This window comes from Rana temporaria, chromosome 5, assembly GCF_905171775.1.
Source record: "Rana temporaria chromosome 5, aRanTem1.1, whole genome shotgun sequence".
Classification (NCBI taxonomy): domain Eukaryota; kingdom Metazoa; phylum Chordata; class Amphibia; order Anura; family Ranidae; genus Rana; species Rana temporaria.
Genome location: NC_053493.1, coordinates 280,364,851 through 280,379,809, shown reverse-complemented (window position 1 = coordinate 280,379,809; position 14,959 = coordinate 280,364,851).

Sequence of the window (14,959 nt, the reverse complement as noted above, 5' to 3'; positions counted from 1 at the left end):
CTAACCCAAGAGAATGAAGACCCAGACAAGTAACAGAGATGCTAATTTAAATTAGCATTAAGCTCTAATGCTGCGTACACACGATGTTCGTGAAAACCGGTTGTGTGTATGCTCGACGAGAAAACTGCCGCAACAAAATTATAACTTGCTCTATTTTTTCTTGACGTTTTTCCCGTCGTTCTTTTTCTCGTCGCGAAAACCGCTCGTGTGTATGCTTTTCCAAAGGGGAAAAAAATGTGCATGCTCAGAATCAAGTATGAGACAGGAGCGCTCGTTCTGGTAAAATTAGCGTTCGTAATGGAGATAGCACATTCGTCACGCTGTAACGGACTGAAAAGCACAAAGACTGAAAAGCGTGAATCGTCTCTCACCAAACTTTTACTTACACGAGGATCAGCAAAAGCAGCCCAAAGGGTGGCACCATGTAAATGGAACTTCCCCTTTATAGTGCCGTTGTACGTGTTGTCATACGTGTTGTATGTCACTGCGCTTTGCTCGAGCGTTTTTTTTTTCATGAACGTGTGTATGCAAGGCAGGCTTGAAAGGAATCATGACGAATCGCGTTGAGAAACATAGTTTTTTGCATGACAGAAAAACGGTAGCGTGTACGCGGCATTAGATCTTTTTTTAAATAATGAATTCCAGTAATTGCACGTAAATGTTTTCCACCACATAATTCACTGTGTAAAATGACACAGAAACATACTTTATTTGTGACCTCGGGTCCTTAAGCACAGCTTCCCCAAACTTCCTAGTGGGGAGCATGCCTTCTTAAAATCAGGTCGTTGAGGGATAATGTAGGCAGCAGGTGCCCCTCAGTTTTCCTGATGGAATGAGCAGATAGGAATTTAGAGAGTGGCTTGTTGTGGAGCTCCATGTTTGCATTCATGAACATAGCATTGAACCCTATGATTAAGCCCTGAGATGAGTGAAACATGTTAGAGTTGTGGCTTCTGGCGGGAATGTCTGTGTGTGCTGTCAGTGTAATAAACATTTGGAGCAAGATGTAACTGCTGTGTCACTCCCTTCAATTTATTTCAGTGCAAACTGCATAGAAGCACACAATAAGCAAGGATTGTGTATGAATCAGGGGCTCCACAGGTTCCTGCAAAGGAAAGGAGCCAAACAAAATCCAGATATTGTGGCCATCTAGATTGATTGGAAACAAAAACTTGACAATTTCAGTCAGCAATGTACTCTTCAAGGTATTTCAGCAGTGTAAATAGATAAAAAGTACGGGCCAGATTCACAGCGGAGATACGATGGCGTATCTCAGATACTCCGTCGTATCTCTCAGAGTATCTATGCGACTGATTCATAAAATCAGTTACGCATAGATATCCCTAAGATCTGACAGGTGTAATTGTTTTACACTGTCGGATTTTAGGATGCAGTACCGCGGCCGCCGCTGGGGGGAGTTTGCGTCGTAAACCAGCGTCGGGTATGCAAATTAGGAGTTACGGCGATCCACAACGGATTTTCGCGTTCGCTACGTTGCCGCTAGTCTAGTTTCCCATCGCAAAGTTAGTCGTCGTTTTAGGTGCCCTAACTTTAGTCAGCAAACGAATTGCTGTCTAAAGTATGGCCGTCATTCCCGCGTCGAAATTTAAAAATTAACGTCGTTTGCGTAAGCCATCCGGGAATACGGAATTACGCTACGCGCATCGCCGTTGGAAAAAATGACGTCACTGAGCGCAAAGCACAACGGGAATTACGAAACGGAGCATGCGCAGTAGGTCTGGCGCCGGAGCGCGCCTAATTTAAATGGCACACGCCCATTTGAATTGGCCCGCCTTGCGCCGGAGGCCGCCGGCGTAGTTTTCATCGCAAGTGCTCTGTGAATCAGGCACTTGCGATGAAAACTTGCGGCGGTGTAACGTATCTACGATACGTTACGCCGCCGCAGTTCTATGTGAATCTGGCCCTACATTCCTTAATATCATTTGAATAACCAGGAAAACATATCACAAAGAAAAATGTGATATAACGAAAATTGTCTTATGTTCAGCAACTTTACTGCTACAAAATTCTAAACTCTAGCCATTAGACTGTATTTTGCAGCTATGGAAATGTCTGCCTTATAATCAGCAAATGTTGCATTTTTTATAAAAAGTGGTAATGTAGAATAGCTCATATTGACCCAGTTCTGCAGCCATCTAATTTTGGCATATAATGCCATTTCATTTTGCGCATTGAGGAACAGCGTTGAACAAACATAAAGTTCTATTAAAAAAGATGTGGATGGATGAGCCTACTGAAATTTTATTTTGTTACTGTGGGGACGTCATTCTAAATAACTATCCTGACAAAGTAAACCTGGAACTTCTTTGCATATTATATTAAAACAAATCTGTAGTCTATGCCATAACAGGGAGTAACTAGGAATGCTGTTAACATATTATATGTCTGGAAGAAAACAAACAAGAGGTCCAAAACATTTGTATTTCATTCCGTTATAAGTGAAATGCACTCATTCAAGCATTTAGCTTAGCCTAAGGAAAAATAACATAAAAAAAATGAATAAAACTGCAAGCTTCAGTTTAAATAATACACTATACAACAACATATCCATGAGCTGGATTTCTGAAATAACAAAAGAAAATAGTATTATTGCAATATATGAAACTGAGAAAACCATAAAGGTAAAGTGGTAATTCCTAGTTTTAGTCAATATTGCTTTTCACACATTCACTTTTCGTCCCACATTTATTGTGGCGAATGCTTTCTTATACTAAGACCATGACAGATTTCCAATGAGAAAGAACAGCTGCAGCACAAATAGCCCATAATTAATGGTGACAGGTTATTGTCACTGGCAATACTTTCATGGTATAGTCAAATGAAAACTTTATGTCTCATGAATTTTTCATCAGTTCAACACTGTAAGATAGTGTAAGTGATGCTTTTGAGCTTAATGAGTTCCTTTAGCACATGCTGTAAGATACTTTTAAAACACAGCTTTCTCAATTTAAGCAATAGAAAGAGTGTGATGACTCATGTTTGTGACACAGGCCTGCATTTCATAACTCTCTAACTGTGTGTGTGTGTGTATATATATATATATATATATATATATATATATATATATATATATCTCCACACAGTATAGTCTCACACCAATGTAAGCAGCACCCACCTTTTAAATTCTTTGCAATGCCAGCCAGCCAGCATGTGTGGCGTATACCCAGACACCAATTATACCCAGACACCAATATATAGAAAACCCACAGAAGCGTTAACCTGCAGCACCTCACACACAACCTGCAGCACACGTACAAAATAATGAATCAACATGTAAGATAAATACTACCAGAACCAAAGCCTATGTCACCTACTGTATATCAATTAACTATTATAGTAACCAACTAAGCTAAATGATAAATAGATGGAAACCAAATAATAATAATCCTGGTTAATCCTCAATGAAGGTACCTAAAAGAAAATAAAGAAACAACACTTTGGCGTCTATTTACTAAAACTGGAGAGTGCAAAAGCTGGTGAAGCTCTGCATAGAAACCAATTAGATTCCAGTTTTTTTTTTTTGTCAAAGCTTAAAGCGGTGGTTCACCCTTAAATGCAAGTTTCTAGCAAGAAATACAGCATAGTAGCGTGAGCTACAGTATGCCTTTATTTATTTTAAATGCGCCGTACTCACTGTTTAATCCCGGAGATAAGTTTGAGGCGTTCCTAGTCAGAGGGGACAATGATTGACGGCCAGCTATTGTGCGTCACGCCTCCCGAGTAGGACTCGGCTCTTCACGGTGCTTTACGGCGCCTGCGCACAGACATCGGAGCTGACTGCGCAGGCGCCGTGAAGAGCCATGTCCTATTTCGGCTATTTCCGTGAGGCATGACGCGCCATAGCCGACCGTCAATCATGTTCCCCTCTGACTAGGAACGCCTACTAGATAGAAACTTATCTCCGGGATATCACAGTGAGTACGGCGCAAACAAATAAAACAAAGGCATACTGTAGCTCACGCTAGTATGCTAGATGGCATGTTAGAAAACATTTTTTTTTTCTTAGGGTGAACCCCCGCTTTAATTGAACAAGCTGAAGTTAGAAGCAGATTGGCTACCATGGGCACCTGCACCAGATTTTGCACTTTCCAGCTTTAGTAAATCAACCCCATTGTTACCTTGCAATGGGGTTGATTTACTAAAACTGAAAAGTGCAAAATCTGGTGCAAGTTACCTCACAGCTAATAAATTCAAATAAAAATCCACACCGAAACCTTCTCGCTGAACTGTATGAAGGTCTGCCATTCACTGTACCTACATATGTTTTTATTGTAATTGTCATCTCCTCTACATATTTAAGGACTCTGATCAATGATCATAAAGCTTAACTGGGACAAGGAATACTTATATAGAGCGTCGAGCCCTGGGTTACAAATTATATATATATATATATATATATATATATATATATATATATATATATATATATACACACACACACACAACAAATGGACTTTGACAAATGAAATACCCTTTAATGTCAAACATTCTACCTGTGTGACTGGGAAAACTTTTTTTTTTAATGATGCTTAAAGATTGTAAGCACAACAAAGATGGAAATGAATGAATGATTTTGATTAAGACCTAGAAAGACATGTACCTCTACATAACTGAAATAAATTGATTTACCCCTCCTAAAAGACTGCAGGGGAGGTCACTGAGACTCTTCCAGAGTGGGGTAGTTATGTCTCAGAAAACCCAAATTTGTTTATGATGTTGTATACTTAACTTGTTGTATAGTTTACCTGTTAACTTTATTGATTCTACTTAACGTCTTAGTTAATATTTTAGGTTTATCTTCTACCTCTGTTTTCTGTATCTCAGTTTCCAACTGCCCAATAAGGAATCTTTTAGCTCCCAACCTTTCCTGCACATCCAAAAAAGGAAAATAATTAGTGACAGAAAAAATGCTATCTGTACTAAAGTATACATTCAGTTTGTGCATTGTTGTTTCCACAACATGTATGCCCTGTGAATTAAGGGAAAGAATAAGATAGCTGTATCCAAAGTATCTAATAAAACTTACTATGTAATTGAATATCTTGTAGCGCCAACAGATGTATCATTCAAAAAAGACTGTTATTGGCTACAAGTAAGAAAAATTGTATTCAGTCAAAAGACTAGTGGAGGGAAGTGCAAAATAAACCCGTGTTCACCATAATGGTGCAGGATAGTGCATGCATCCTTGATCAGTAGCCATTGGTGTGGCGAAAAAAAGCCAAGCTCCCCTGACCCTGTCCTGGTGCCATACTCACAGAAGTACTCATTGATGGCCATCTGCTGCATGTGCAGCCGCTGCAGCATTGCCAACATTGAGTTCCACCTGGTGGGCATGTCACAAATGAGGCGGTTGGTGCATTCCCTTTGATTCATGTGAATTTAAAATCTTAAAGTTTACATCAAAAGTGTCATGGGCAACTGTTCATTCTGATACCTTACAGTGTTTTCATCAATCAGACCCTCCTTAAATGCAGATGTCACCTTTCAAATGTTCTTAGTCAATTAATATGTGGGATTAGACAACATTTTTCAGAGGCGACTTGCAAAATGACTTCTGTATTGAAGTTAAAGCAAGTCGCCCTGAGTCGCCCCCAAAGTCGTACAAGAACCTTTTTCTAAGTCGGAGCGACTTGAGTCGCTCCTATTAGAACGGTTCCATTGAACAGAACGGGGCGCAACTTGTCAGGCGGCTGAGTCGCCTGACGAGTCTCCCCTGTGTGAACCGGCTCTTATTGACATCATTGATAAACATTTCCACAGACGTGTATGTAGTGGGAAATCATTGTACTCTTGTTCCACAAACCTACATCTCTCAATCTTAAAAAGCAACTCCACTATTGTTGAGAAAAAAACAGTATCCTTTGGGTGAACAATGCAGCCATTTTAACAAACTTTGTGTCAGGGAGCTATTCAGAACCAATGTGACTATGTGCTGAAAAGAAGTCAGCAGAACAAAAATGAACATGTGCTAAGGAAAAGACCTGGCATGGTTGCCATTACTATACATGGCCGTGACTTTTTCGCAATCAGCTAATTCACTTGCTCTAATGAAGAAACTTGCTGTCACAGCATCATTTTAAAAGTTATTAACCCTTCGGGAGCTTCACACCAAAAATGAAACCTTTGTTGCAAAGAATGCCTAAAATATGAATTGTATCTTAGTGCAGACTGAAGTAAGCCTAATTTTCACTCACCAACTTTAGTAAATAAACCCCCGTGTGTTATATGTATTATCAAATCTTCTTGTAGAGCCAAATTTGGGATATAACCAAAGATACATCCAATTCATAGTGTCATCTTTATGGACCCCTTTCAAACTTTTTTAAATAACTGAACCCCCGAATGCTTGATTTATCTCTTATAAAATCCCCCAGTAAGGATTTCAGTGCATTTTTAACCTGGGGAATCTGTGTTTTCAATACTCCCTGGCCTGTTTGAATGGACTCCACTTTTAAATAAACTTATCAAATAAACTATTGTTTAAGATCTGAGCAAAGTGAGTTCTGTACTCCTCATTTTGTGCAAAAAAAGGCAGGTGTAAACTTGACTTGGAATATATTTTGATAAAATAACCTCATGCTCATGCAACAGTACTTTTGGTCTGTATAGGAGATTCCAAGGCTGGAAACTCTCTTGATCCTGCTAACACAGTGTGCATACTGGAAAAGTATTTTTTTGAATATGAACAAAAAAAGAAGTAGCCCTTGATTCTGCTCCAGTTGGCATTGAGCTCCCTGGCGATATGGTTATGTCAGATTTTTAAATATCAAAGTGGTACATTGTTTTGAATAGAAATTTGGCGTTTTATATCATAGACCTGTAATTCTTAGTAGTAACACACTAAAATCTGTCCAAACAAGATTGAGCAACAAAAGCAGTGCTTGATGGGACCAGTAACAAAAGAACTTTTGGCAATTCTGGTGCATTTATTGGATGCACACTTGAGTTAAAACACAACTGTCAGATGAAAATTATGTAGTTAAAATCAAACAAAATAGAACTCATTCTCATGGTTGAAGTACTCCTAAATATAATATAAGCGATACCGCCACACTTCCTGATGACAAGGGGTTAACATCAATGAGTATACTCCATAGTCCTGATCTTGACCGGATGGCTGGACTGCTCAATACACAAAGAAAACCAGAGTGGAGAGACACAGCTCTCTGAGATACAGCTGCTGGTTGGTGTCAGGTGTAAAACTCACAGTCCACGCTGCTGGATGTTGACAATCAAGCAGACTGGTATAGCGGGCTACCACCTGGCGTCCTGGATGGCACTCTAAGTGACGTGTCATGTGTAAAACTCACTGTGCTGTGGGAGGTGTACTGTAGTCCACACTGCTGGATGTTGACAGTCAAGCAGACTGGTGTAGCGAGCTACAACCTGGCATCCTGGATGGCACTCTGAGTGACGTGCACTAATTCCAAAAAAAGGAAGCAAAGGTCGGGGCCAGAAGCAAAGAGTACCCAGGTGATGGGCGGATTGCAGGCTCATTTTTGCTGTGGCGACCGTGACTTACATGTATCACACCCTGCGCTATGTCAGAAAATATACAAGCCCTCTACCATTGTCTGTCTGAGCTTACCATATGAAGGTCTTCCGACCATCTCTCTCTGAATCTGTCCATGGCTGGTTGATTTGACTTCTGTAGCCAGGCATATGAGACCGAAGAAGCCTTTTGAATTTGTTCATCCTTCAAGCACACTGACTCTTGTAAGGAGGTGTGTGTCTTGGTTCGAGGTTTGTAGTAAATGGTTTCTGATTCCCGGTGGGAAGTCACGGTTGTTTCTAACTGGGTAAGTGGGCTCAATTATGTGGATAGCTCAGTGGTTTTGGTCAATAAATGAAATATTGATAAGGTGGTACCTATCAAAGGGTGTAATTTTAAAGTTGGTGGATAACTTCTCCATGGGATCCAGGGGAAGAATTTTAATGGAATGGAGCTTAGTTAATTTTCTACAGGTATCCAGTTCTTAAGATCATGGTGACAATGCCAGTCAATGATTCTTGTGAACGTGTGAGGTAAAGTAATAGTGTCGGAAGTTTGGTAAGCCCATCCCACCCTTATCCTTTGGTCTAGTCAGGAGGCTAAATTTAATTTGTGATTTTTTTTGTGTGCCCAGTTGGGTTGATTGTAATGCATGAAAAAAGGCTTTGCAGTATTTTTATAGGTAGGGTACTAAATAAGTAAAGAACTACTAGTAAAGAAATATTTTGGGTGCCATGTTTGTAGATCTTTCTCTATTGTTTTAAAGAGAGGTAAAACATTAAGTTTTAAGACTTGAGAAAGTTGTGGGGTCAGCCAGTATCCCAAGATACTTAGGCTGAGGCTCCCCATTTAAAGGGGCTATTTTGTTGTATGTTTTTAAGAGTCTCATCTGCGATAGCGATATTCATCGCTTCAGATTTTGTGTAGTTAATTTTTAAATTGGATATATATATATCAATATAAGGAAAATTCCTTCAGTAGGGTGGGTATGAGGTTTTGTCAAGAAGAACAGTAGGTCATCAGCATAAGCTGCAACCTTGAACTCTCTATTTGCCATCTGAAACCCCTTGATCGTTCCCTCGGCTACAACCCTTCGATTGAAAGGCTCAAGCGAAAGAATAAAAAGTAAGATTGAGAGGGGGCAGCCCTGCCTCGTACCATTGGTGATGTTTACAGTGTCTGATAAAGATCTGTTGATTCTTAATTTAGCCGATGGGTTGTTATAGAGCACAGAGATCCAGGCCATAATGTGGGTTCCCAAGCCAATAAATTTGCAAGACTCCAGCATAAAGTCCCAAGCTACTCGATCAAACACTTTCTTCATGTCTGTGGACAGAAGAAGGTCCTCGATTTTTTGCATCCGGGCAACCTTAATTTTGACGTCCAGGTTGAGCAAGGAAATCGGTCTATAACTGGTAAAATTAGCTGGATCTTTATTTGGTTTAGGAATGACTGTTATGTATGCCGACATAAAGGCCAGGGGGGCTGGTCTTGGTTTTGAGAGGGAGTTTAGTACCTCTGTGAGGAGACTTGTTAAGGTGTCGATGAATGTTTTATAGTAGATGGATAAAAAAACATCCGGGCCGGGGCTTTTCCCTGTCTTAAGACCTTTGATTGCCTGTCATATTTCTGATGTTTCAATTGTTTTTTCCTAAGTGTTCAGTGTCTGTGTCTATTACTTTAGGAAGTTAAGAGGAATTCAAGAAATCCTGTACAATTTGTGGTCTATTGCCCTGGGTGTCTGCTGGTTTGTGTTTTCTTGGGAGGTTGTAGAGGTTGCAATAGAAGTCATGGAAGTGTTGTGCAATTTGTTCATCAGTGACATCTAATTTCCCATCCTTATTTTTTATACCTAGGATATTGTGTTTGTTCCAAGGTCCTATCAGGGCCCTCACCAAGAATTGGCCTATCTTGTCCCCGTATTCATAATTCATGTTTTTCCTGAAAAAGAAGCTTTTAATTCTGGCGACTAATGTTTGCTGCAGTGTTTTCCTAGTCTCCAGCAAATCTATTGCGGATTGTGTTGTCAAAGATGGTTTGTGTTGGACTTCTAGCTTCAAGATTTTGTCAGTCAATTTATTGATTTCCGTTTACCTCTCTATTTTACGTTGAGCTCCCATCTTAATCAACTCTCCTCTATTTGTGCACTTATGGACTTCCCAAACCATCAAAGGGTCGACTTCAGGGGACACATTGTGTTCAAATAATTTTTGTAAGAGCAATGTCACCTTGGGAAGTTGCACCGGATCAGTTAGCAATGAGAAGTTCAATTTCCATGTCGGGGATAGGGTCATGATCTGGATTGAATTCCTATATTGGCCTCTGAGACCATGTGTAAGTCTCTCCAGAATATAAGTATGTAATCAATCCTGGAATAGTGGGCATGTGGGATAGAATAAAAGGTGTAGTCTCTGTCTTCAGATGCGCGATGCGATGCGCGGCGATTTATATAGGCCTCTTATGACGTCACAGTCCCAGCATGCTCCGGGTGTCAGCACCCGGAGCATGCTCGGACTGTGACATCATAAGAGGCCTATATAAATCGCCGCACACCGCACACCGGCCATTACAGCGGGATGGAGCGTCGAGTCAACATCGAAGAGGAGAAGAAGAGAAGAAGGCAAGAAGGCGACGCAGAAGACTGGGCCCTCCGCTGGTGAAAGAGCTGAAAGAAGACAGCGGTAGTGCCTGGCAGAAGAGAAAAAGAACCGGAGAGCGGGAGAAGAGAGCGGAGAAGTTGGAAGACCCCCCGAAGTCAGAAGAAGACCCCCCCGAAGTCGGAAGAAGAGAGAAGACCGGGCCGCCGCTGGTAAAAAAGCTGAAAGAAGACCGGCAGAAGACCCCTGAAGTCGGAAGAAAACCCTGGTGCTGCCTAATAAACTACTTTAAAAACCTTTGTAGTGTTTTTTTTTTTGACATTTTTCTACCACCAGGTGAATGGGTAGGGGTACGTTGTACCCCATACTCATTCACATAGGGTGGGGGACGGGATCTGGGGGCCCCCTTATTAAAGGGGGCTCCCAGGATCCGATAAGCCCCCCACCCACAGACCCCTACAACCAATGGCCAGGGTTGTTGGGAAGAGGCCCTTGTCCCCATCAACATGGGGACAAGGTGCTTTGGGGTGGGGGGGCCACAGGGCACTCGCTGCCCCAAAGCACCCCCCCATGTTGAGGGCATGCCACCTGACCTAAGGGCCTGGTATGCTCCTAGAGGGGGAACCCATGATGGTTTTTTATTTAAAATTTGGCGGGGAGTTCCCCCCTCCTGGAGGCAACCTCAAGTCGTGTTGTGGTTGCATTGTGATTCATACTCAAGTCGTGTTGAAGTTGCCTCACAAAGTCGTGCTGAAAGTCGTGTTGCCCCTGTGTGAACCGGCTCTAAAGGAACCTATTTAGAAAAAATAAAAAAAACCTTTACAACCCCTTTAAGTCTTTTTAAAATCCTTTATGTGATGTAGGTTTTACCTGATGTGGTGTCTATTGTGGGGTTCAAAGGAAGATTGAAGTCCCCCCCAAAATTAGGCAGCCAGAGCTAAAGCTTTCGAGTTCCTTAACTAATTTATTTTGGTTCGGGGGCCCTCTTAATATTCATACCAGACCCAAATAGCCAGGTAATGGACTGGGGGGAACCCCTGACATTTTTTTCAATGACTTTGATCTGTATTGCCGGGACTTGACAATTCATGAATAGCTGCGAGTAGTTTTAAATTACTTTTTTTTCCTTTAGAAATGAAATTTTGTGCAGGGACCATTCTAAACACGGGAAACATGCGCTACTTTACAGGCATACTACACCCCCCAGGTATGAAATTTAAAGGAATATTTATTTTTAATGTTTTACTTTAAGCATTATTAAAATCACTGCTCCCAAAAAACTGCAGTTTTTGCATTTCATTTGAATTTGCAACTTTTTTGCATTGATATATGTCCCCTGTGGCAGGACCCAGGTCCCCAAACACTTTTTATGACAATAACTTGCAAAAATAACCTTTAAAATAAGCACTTTTTTAAGGGTTCGTGTGTTAGAATAAAATGTTGGCCTGTTCGCATGTTCTGGTGCGAACCGAACTGGGGGGTGTTCGGCTCATTTCTATTCAGGATGAGGCCGAACCAGTGCTTTCTAAATGGGTAGTATTATTGATTTATCTTTGGAACATATGCAGTTTTTAATGCATGAGAGTATTTTGCTAGTTTTGTTAGCTGCAGGTTAGCATTGCATGCTTTTGCTAAGTCTGTGATCTGCAAGCACCTCCAGATCCTTTTCCATCACTGATTCTCTCAGGGCTCTAATATGTCTATAGTCTCTAAAGCCCTGTACACACGATCGGTTTGTCTGATGAAAACGGACCCATGGACCGTTTTCATCAGACGAACCGATCGTGTGTGGGCCCCATCGTTTTTCTTTCCCATCGGTGAAAAAAAATAGAACGTGTTTTACATTTTTCCTATGGATAAAAAAATGATAGAAAAAAACGATCGTCTGTGGGGAAGTCCATCGGTCAAAAATCCACGCATGCTCAGACTGAATTAGAAGACGGGAACGCTCATTCTGGTAAAACTAGCGTTCGTAATGGAAATAGCACATTCGTCATGCTGTAACAGAAAAGCACGGAGACTGAAAAGCGTTAATCGGCTCTCACCAAACTTTTACTAACACGCGGTAACACAAAATCAGCAAAAGCAGCCCCAAGGGTGGCGCCGTTGGATTTGAACTTCCCCTTTATAGTGCCGTTTGTACGTGTTGTACGTCACCGCGTTTGTACACAATTGGATTTTTAACCGATGGTGTGTAGGCAAGACTGATGAGAGTCAGCTTCATCGGATATCCGATGACAAATCCATCGGATTAGATTCCATCAGATATCTGATCGTGTGTACAGGGCTTAAAAGTCTTCTGTAGATTTATATATTGTATTCTTATGATGGTCACCACTTTCTTGGGGCTACAGTTGAGGAGTTCCCTTTATATACAGTATAATATGTTGACAACCATTGTTGCCAAGCTACCAAATTGAAATTTACTGACATCACACCTAAAATTTACTGGCACAGCCAATTTTTTACTGCCATTTCAAAAAGTTACACAATTACAGGTTTAAATGCACATTTCAGTATTTAGGCTACACACAAGTAAAATATGAAATTAGCAATGTGATTTAAGGTAGATATTGAGGCAAAAAACATATTTCTTATTTTATTTTCAATATTTAACCCCTTCCAGCCGAGCATACGCATATAGACAAAAAAATTCACGAAAATATAGGCATTGGTGACTCATCCAGTGCAGTCAGAGGTAGGTGACAAAAAGCAATCCTGCATTAGTCACACTAACCAAATCATATTATCCGATTTGATAGTAGTCATAGATATAATATTAAATACTACTATCTAGTAGCACCTTGCTGATTACAGCCTCTACAGCAATCCTTGCTTGGTTCAAACAGATCCTATTACATGGTAATCACACATATCACTGCCAAACTAGCAGTGCTTCCAATGACTCACTTGCTGTTGTCCACCATTGAATTGTAGTTTAGTCTACTTCATCTCCATGTGGGATAGTCCTCTGTGAACTGGTGATAGAATTTGACTGGAACTGTACCTAGCTTCACAGCTTTGTTTGCGGCTATATTATCTTCAATCCAGCCCTGTGATATTCTTTACCATTCCCCAGCTCTTTGATTCCTGCAGGTGTATGTAAGCTGTGTGTATGGCTGTGGTGGCCACCTGTCCTTGTTTAGACTAACGTCTATTTTTACTAGTGCTGTGGAGATACTGGCACCTTTGTGTTATTTAATGTGTTTTTATGTGGATAATTAATAAATTGCAGTCATATTTATGTGTATTCCTTTCTGACCAATTCTTTCTCTCCCATTTTTGATGAGCATACACATATATGCAGCCTCGGCTTTCAGGGGTTATACCAGGATGATGCTCGCAGCTGCAGGCATCATCCTGGTACCATTTTATTACAGCGGGTGGTCGGCCTTCTTGGGATAACAAGCAATGCAGCTAAAAGCCGCTTGGTTGTTATCCCTGAGGAGCGGGAGGGGACAAACCCCCTCCCGCCGCATTCTGCTGCTCTTACCGGGCCTCCCCATCCCACCGGGAGACCCGATCCTCCATCCGCCTCCTCCGGCAGCTAGATACAGACTGGCAAGAAGCTGTAAAGTGATTACATTTTTTTTAAACATGCTATGTAAAAAATAGATACTGTAATTGGCGTATAACACACACTTTTTTCCCTGAAAACAGAGGGTAAACAGTGCCTGCGTGTTATATGGCGATATCACGTTTAACCAACAGGGGACGGGGATCGGGCAGTCTGCCCCAAGAGCCACCCATTGGGGGGGTTTTAGGCCAGCCGTCCCACCTCTCTTGGCCCTGGGACAGCGTTCCCTGCATAGTTAAGAAAAAAAGTTGAGAAACAAAAATCACTTGCCAGCCCCTTCTACACCGCTTGTCCTGTGTCAGTGTCATTGAAAAACAAAGCTGGTAAATAGCTAATTTTTTTCTGGCTGATCTCCTCCTCCTCCTCTGAGTGTAGCTTTAGATTGGAGGAGGAGAGCAGTCACATGACCATCTGTGTAACATCAGAGGAGAGCAGTCATGTGACCAGGTCAGTGGGAAAAACAGAACTATTGAGGTATATGGAAGCTTAATTTTACAATAGGAGTGACACAGGAGGAGCAGCGTGGAAGGAGCTGCAGTGATTTTTTTTTCTTAACTGTTGAGTATGCTGGCAGCGCTGTCCCAGGAGACTGGGGGTCTCCTGGGAGTGCAGAGAGGGGGCTGTATACTGGATGGAGGGGGCTGTATACTGAATGGGGAGAGCTGTATACTAGATGGGGGAAGCTGTATACTGGGTGGGCGGAGCTGTATACTGGATGGAGGGGCTGTATACTGGATAGGGGGAGCTGTATACTGGATGGGGGGCTGTATAGTGGATGGAGGGGGCTGTATACTGGATGTGGGGGGCTGTGTACTGGATGGAGGGGGCTGTATACTGGATGGAGGGGGCTGTATACTGGATGGAGGGGGCTGTATACTGGATGGGGGAGCTGTATACTGGATGGGGGAGTTGTATACTGGATGGGGGGAGCTGTGTACTGGATGAGGAGCTGTGTACTGGATGAGGAGCTGTGTATTTTTTCCCCTTAAACTCCCCTCTTAATATTGGGGTGCGTGTTATACCCCTGTGCATGTTATACGCCGATAAATAGGTAAATAAATAAGAAAACATTTTTTAAAGCACCCTCGTCCCTGCAAGCTCAAGCAGCAAAGAAAACGTATACGGAAGTCGCGCTGCATATGTAAACGGTGTTCAAATCACACATGCAAGGTATCGCTGCGATCATCAGAGTGAGAGCAATAATTCTAGCACTAGACCTCCTCTGTAACTCGAACCTGGTAACCGTTAATTTTTTTTAAATCGTCGCCTATG